Raw genomic sequence first — 7,500 nt, forward strand, 5'->3', positions numbered from 1 at the left:
GGAGGCGTGGGGCCGTGGAGGAATAGTGTTTCCAACAACAGCGTGGAGTAGCTCGTCCAGCGGCGTCGGCATGCACTAGCCAATACTTATTTTACCAAAAAGGCTTTCGCCCCGCTTTATAGATAAAGCAACGACCAGAAGTACAAATCCGGATACAACACGCAACCACCCACACAACACACACACCCAATGCAAGATACAAGGGTGCCGATGCACCGCAACACTACCCAATCGACCACCAAGCACACTACCAAACACTTGGGGCCGACGAGGACCTTCCGAGACCTAGCCACCGAGAAGAAGTGAAGCGGGACAATGGCGAAGCATGGACTCCAAGGCGGTGCCTTCAAGAAGGGCACGACACCAAAAGTTGCCACCGCCCGATCTCGGAGATCAAGTTTTCACCCGGAGCAACATGGAGAGAAGAGAACACCACGACGGAGCCTTCATGAAGGAAACGACGCCCGCGGCCGCCGCCACCGTCGGCCGGAGAAGACTGGGCAAGTTATGCACTCTGATGTTAACCCTCTACCAAACCACCATGCTTCGCCAAACATCGCCAGCCATGCCACCCACGTGGCCATGGCTGCCCGACCGCACCCAAGACGCGCACTCCACCCACGAACGCCGCGTCTCCCACCGCCAGGGCCGCCGCCCAGCATCCAAGCAACTCCGTGAACACCCAAAGGCCTTGGCTTTGGCCTGACTGGCAGCCGCCGCCTATGGAGATGCCAGCAACCGCCCTGCCTCGAACATCGCCAGAACCCCAACAAAGAGCACACAACCGAGGAAAGGGGGAGGAGGAGCGGACTCATCCGGACCAGCGCACCCCTACACCGGCGGCAGGTGGCCATCGGGGCCTCCCATCCCTCCTGAGAACTCCCCACCGGACACACCCCCGTGTCGCCTCACCATGGCGCCCGCCGCAGCTCGACGCGAGGCCACCAACGGCAGCCCGCCCAACCATCGACAAGGAGCGCGAAGCCAACCTGCACCCGCAGCCAAGAGCACTCACCGGGAGAGCCACCCCGCGTCGCTCGCCGTCGTCCAGGGGCCGGGGGAGCTGTGACTGGAGGTCGGCCAGCACGGACCACCAGCTCGCACGCCCGCCCCGAGCCCGTCCACCGCGCCACATGCCACAGCAGACGTGCCCACCCTGCCGGAGAGGCGTCGCGCGCCGCCCCAGTCCGCCGGCCCGCCAGATCTGGCCGAGCCCAGACCAGGCCGCCACCGCATCCGCGAGCGAGAGCCACCTCGTGAAGCCCACCACGCCGCCACCAGGCCCTCACTACCCCGCCGCCACGCCTCCGCGCCCCTCACCAGCGCGAAGCTCCGCCGGACGCCGTCGACCCGCGCCAACAACCTCCGAGCAGGATGGAGATGGAGCCCCGCCGCCACCGGCGGCGGCGAGGGAGGGAAGGGACGAGGGGAGGCTCGAAGCCGGCGGCTAGGGTTTCCCCCCCGGTCGCCACACGGGAGCGACGCGGGGAGGGGAGGGGGAGCTCTCTACGCCCATTTCACTGAACTACCTTTTTCGCCAATACTTATTTTAGAAAGGGTGCACTAGCCAATACTGGTGCTAGGGGTTGACCCGATCGATCGATTCAATTCGATGAAGCGCATGCTTTGGGTTGGGCCACACGAAGACAAGTATGGGTGTGTTTGGTTTCGGTGCTAGCTTAAGGTGGCTATGGATATCCCCAACCACCACGTATGTTTGATTGGGTAGGATAATAAGTGGTTGAACATAGCCACCACTGGTAGAAAAAAGGCCTTTAGTCCCGGTTCGCAAAGGCCTTTAGTCCCGGCTGTGCAACCGGGACTAAATATGCGCGACTAAAGACCCCCCCCCCCTTTAGTCGCGCCTCTTACGAACCGCGACTAAAGGCTTTAGTCCCGGTTCTCGTGGCTAACCGGGACTAAAGGCCCGTCCACGTGGGCGCCAGGGGTCCGTCGGGGCGGAGGACCTTTAGTCCCGGTTCTCGTGGCTAACCGGGACTAAAGGCCCCCTCCGCAGGTTTAGGGTTTTAGCCCCCCTAAACCTGGTTTCTTTTTAATTTGTAGTGTTTTATTTCTTTTATATTTTATTTTGTGTTTTATTTTAATTTTGATGAAGTTTCAGTATACATATTCTACGCTACTATATACATGCATATGAAATTTCAAACAAGAAGAATTCAAGAGGAATATATAATATATATTCAATCTCGGGTGACCATATACAACTTCGAACAAGTTTCCATACACAATTAGGATGGATGACCATATACAACTTCGAACAAGTTTCAATCTCGGGTATGCATATAAATTTCTTCGTCCTGGGCATAGTGTTCTCCTTTAGGATTGATGACTTCCCTCATGAAAAATCCTGCTAATTCATCTTGAATTGGTCGGAAGCGAGCTTCTGGACTAAGCCTCCTCCGCAAGTTATCCGTCGCCTTCCGCACGCTATCCGATGCCTTCCGCTCAGAGGTGTGTCTCCGGATGTTCTCACAAACATAGTATCCACATAGATTGGTCCCCGGTGGCTGCTTATCCACATTAACTAACCTTCTAAAATCTAGCTCATGTTTGAATTCACCGACAATTTCTTCTGAGAACCGTCTCCAAACCCTACAGGGCAAAGAAAATTAAATGAACAAGGGAGTTATTAGTTACTTGATATTAGGAAATGAACGAAAGAGACCGATCGATATAGAGCTCAAATGATTGAAAATAATTACTTTTGCAGCATTTTTCTCATGTCGGCCCAACGCTTTGGATCCGAATCCATAGAGTCCATGATTAGAACTATGGAGGTGTGAAGTTCAATATTTAGCAGAATCCAGTGGAACCTGCGGACACGTTACATGCATAGTCATGCATAACTCATCGATTAGACATGCCATGCATGGAGTAAACAAAAGAGAATGGGCACAAGAGAGAAACACTCACCCAAAATGGTAAGGAAATAGAATATGACTTTTGAGTTGATGCTTTCTAAGAAACTTGTACAAGTCTTTCTCCACGTCTTCGGGGTGATTTTGTAACACATGTCCATTAACGATATGTGGGTCAATGAACCCAACATCATGGATATTTCTTATTTTGCATTCCCAAATCTTCAATCTGCATAATAGCATACGCAACAATATAGTTAGGACAATATATATATATATATATATATATATATATATATATATATATATATATATATACATATAGTGCAGGCAATGAAGAACGAGATGAGGTAGAAATAAATCACTTACAGAATGTAGCAACTCAGCATAGATTTGTCGAGGTCGCGCAGATTGAACAGCTGGAACAATTCACTCATATGAACTTGTACAGAGTACCGTTTGGTGTGATGCTCCTCTGTAACATCCGCATAAATATATTCTTTGTCGGCCCATGTTATGAATTGCTTGTACCAACGTAGCAGATTTCGCATTTGTGGTGGTAGACTCTTTTCCCGCGCAGGCTCGACGAGAGGCCCATTCCGCACATATTGTAATGCTATCTCACATACTGGCGCATCCTCAAGGCCTAAGAAGGCACGAAGAGTCAAACCCATCTCGCACGCTTGTTTCATGGCACTCGCTACAGTCAATCCAAGTGCTGCCGCAGCTGCTATGATCTCGGGGTCCTCTTCCGGACCGGCTTTCACTATGAGCGGGGGGATCGATTGTTTCTTCTGCATCCCGAGCTGGTCAACTTGTTTCCCGCTTTTTTTACTTTCTTCTTTCTCCTCCTTCAATATTTTTGCTTGCCTACGAAGTTCATGTCCATAGTCGTCAGGCATATTCAGCTCGGCTTGGGACGGTGTCGTTAAAAAATCCTTAGCCCACTTCTTTTGCTTCTCGGTGAATACTTGCTTGGGCTCAGGCTCTTTTATCGCCTTCATATCCGCCTTCCATTTCTCATAATCAGCAGACGCGACCAATTTGGTTTCAGCTTCACTAAGTTCCCAAGGCCTTGGGAGGAGAGGCTTCAGTGATGGCTCCGGTACCCTTGTGGTCTTAGGTACATAAGGGTCCGGGTTAATAGTCCAGGAGCGGGTTTCCTTGCTGTCCGCCTGCTTCTGCTTCTTCGCCGGAGGTGGATTGGGGGGCGACGTACCCGCCGGAGGAGGATTGGGGGGCGTCGTACCCGCCGAAGGTAATGGATCGGGGGACGGCGTCGAATGGCGTGAAGGAGGTGTAGGTGAACCACCACGACCACCACCACCGCCACCACCGCCGCCACCACCACCACCACCACCATCGGAGGGGGGGTGGACTTGCTAGCCTTGGCGCCTCGCCTGGAAACACTATGTACTTCTTTTTCCATAGAATGATCTGGCGCTTGACATCTCAAAGTCTTCTCTCCCCTTCGGGTGTAGCTTTGTCAATCTCCAGGTCCTCAAACCCTTGGACTATGTCTTCCACCGTGACACGAGCATAGCCATATGCAATGGGGTTGTTGTGGTGGAGTGCTCCAGGTGTACAGGGTAAAGCACTGCCGCTAGCTACCTTCGTGGAAACGTTCCCCACGGGATAATGCAGATCACATTCTTTCATCTCCTTTACATCATCCACGGGGTAGTGAGGCTCCGGTGCACGAATCTCGATCATCGGTGCACTAGCACCAGGCGGGGTATCCGTGGAAGCCACGCTGCTTCTCCGCTGCGGGCTTCCGCGATCCGCTTCATGATCTTCATGCGGCCCTGCAGCCGATTTTTCTTTTACTAGTTCATGCACGGTCTGCTTCAACTCATGGAGTTCCGATGCAAACTTCGCCATAAGATCTGCATCCCGGTCCGTCTTTCTCTTATGGCTTTTGTAACAGTACGGGTCATTGTCCTGGGAAAACCCTACTTTCCACGGAACTTTGCCTTTGCCTCGTACACGTCCTCCGTGTTCATCATTCCCGAGGGCTGTTGTCAGTGCGTCTTTCTCTCTGTTGAACTTGATCAAGCCCTCTTGAGCTTGGGTCATTGCGTCAATAAGGGCTTGGGTGGGAGCAAACTTTTTCTTCCTGTGAACACACACCCCTGTCTCCGGGTCTAGCGATCCCCCATGCCCGTACCACCAGCTTTTGGCCCTTGGGTCCCATCCCTCTGTACCTAGAGGGATTCCTCGCACCCTCAGGTCCTCCTCCATCTTCTGCCACCTAGGCTCCGAAAGGCGGTATCCTCCTGGCCCCATAATATGATGGAACTTTTTCTTACTCGCATTATCCTTATTTTTTTGATATTTCCTTGAAATGCTCCGATTGCTTTTGCCTCAAAAATTCTGGCCAATCATCTTTCAGTTTCTCATGTTGTCCATTGAAATCCGGAGTCTTGCCCTTGTTGACATAGTCACGGGTTAAATTTTTCTTGAAGTTCCGGAATGCTTCGCCCATCTTCTGAAGAGCGAACTCTTTAACTAGCCTCCTCCTCTCACGTCCACCCGGAACCTCGTTACCGAATTCATCGACTTTGTTTATTCCGGAGGTAGAATGAAATGTTCCATAAGCTTTCTCCAGCAATCCTTTTTCGTTCTCTTGTCGACAAAACTGAAACCAAGACGTGCCTTCTTTGGCTCCTTCCATTCCTGGACGGTGATCGGGACGTTGTCTCTAACAACGACTCCGCATTGGTTGACAAACTTTGAGGTGTGCTGTAGGGGCTTGCCAGTTTCACTAACAAACTCAATGGCATATGTTTCTCCTGTTTTCATCGCCTTGGATTTGCCACGCTTTTTCGTACTCGATCCGGCAGAGGGCTAAAAAAAGAAAGAGAGTCGCGCGCATTAATACATATGTATTCACATTTCAGTAAGTTTGTATCACGAGAGGCTCAATGTATATATATACCTCGCCGGAGGTGGTTGCTACTTGCAATTCGAGATCGTCGTTTGTTGACGGTTGACCTCCGTCGACAATGTCCGTTCCTTCACCTTCTTGATTATCGCCTTCTTGATCACCATCAAGGTTCAGAAAAGAAGAGACTACATCCTCTTCTTGCTCATATTCTGAGCCCGACACATAAGGAATCTCGTTGTTGATGATGCCCATTAAATAACGTTCAGCCTCCGGATCCCTAAGCGGCTCGGCTCTATCGTCCGCCATATGTCACTCCTGCATGTAGTAAAAATTCTTTAAGTATAAAGGAATTAAAAAATAAGATTAAGGGGACATGGAGGAGGAGGAATTAAAAAATAAGATTATTGAGCACTAATTTGCATAGAAGTTTTTGTTTAGCACTGCCAAGTATTTTGTTTTTCCTTTTCTTTTTTCTTTTCTTTTTCCTTTTCTTACTTTGTTTTTCCTTTTCTCCTTCCTTTTCTTCTTCCTTTTCTTATTTTGTTTTTCTTGGTTTTCATTGGTTTTCTTTGTTTCTTTCTCGATTTTCTTGATTTCATTCCTTTGCATTGGTTTGTTTTGTTTTGTTTTCTTTGTTTTTCTGTTTGTTTTGTTTTCTTTTCTTTTGTTTTTCTTTTGTTTTGTTTTGTTTTCTTTGTTTTTCTTTTGTTTTCTTTGTTTTCTTCTGTTTTTCTTTTCTTTTCTTTGTTTTTCTTCTGTTTTTCTTTTGTTTTTGTTTTGTTTTCTTTGTTTTTCTTTGTTTTGTTTTCTTTGTTTTTCTTTTGTTTTTCTTTGTTTTCTTCTGTTTTTCTTTTGTTTTTGTTTTCTTTTGTTTTGTTTTCTTTGTTTTTCTTTGTTTTGTTTTCTTTGTTTTTCTTTGTTTTCTTCTGTTTTTCTCTTGTTTTTGTTTTATTTTTATTTCTTTTTCTTTTGTTTTTCTTTGTTTTCTTCTGTTTTTCTTTTGTTTTTGTTTTGTGTTCTTTGTTTTTCTTTTGTTTTCTTCTATTTTTCTTTTGTTTTCTTCTGTTTTTCTTTTTTTTTGTTTGGTTTTCTTTGTTTTCTTCTGTTTTTCTTTTGTTTTCTTTGTTTTTCTTCTGTTTTTCTTTTGTTTTTGTTTTGTTTTCTTTGTTTTTCTTTTGTTTTTCTTTGTTTTGTTTTCTTTGTTTTTCTTTGTTTTCTTCCGTTTTTCTTTTGTTTTTGTTTTGTTTTCTTTGTTTTTCTTCTGTTTTCTTTTGTTTTTCTTTTGTTTTGTTTTTCTTTGTTTTCTTCTGTTTTTCTTTTGTTTTTCTTTTGTTTTTCTTTGTTTTCTTTTGTTTTTTCCTTCATTTGTGGCGGCGGCGGCGGGAGGCGGAGGACGGCAGGCGGCGGCGGGAGGCGGAGGACGGCAGGCTGCGGCGGGAGGCGGAGGACGGCATGCAGGCGGCGGCGGGCGGCGGGCAGGGCAGGGGCAGGGGCAGCGGGCGGCGGGCAGGGGCAGGGGCAGCGCGTCGGGCGGCGGGCAGGGGCGGCGGCGAGGCGCAGGGGCAGGGCGGGGGCGGCGGCGGAGCTCACTGGGGCAGGGCAGGGGCGGCGGCGAGGCGCAGGGGCAGGGCAGGGGCGGCGGCGAGGCGCAGGGGCAGCGCAGGGGCGGCGGCGGAGCTCACTGGGGCAGGGGCGGCGGCGCGCAGGGCAGGGGAAGTGGGGGGCGGCGGCGTC

This window comes from Aegilops tauschii, chromosome 7, assembly GCF_002575655.3.
Source record: "Aegilops tauschii subsp. strangulata cultivar AL8/78 chromosome 7, Aet v6.0, whole genome shotgun sequence".
NCBI lineage: Eukaryota > Viridiplantae > Streptophyta > Magnoliopsida > Poales > Poaceae > Aegilops > Aegilops tauschii.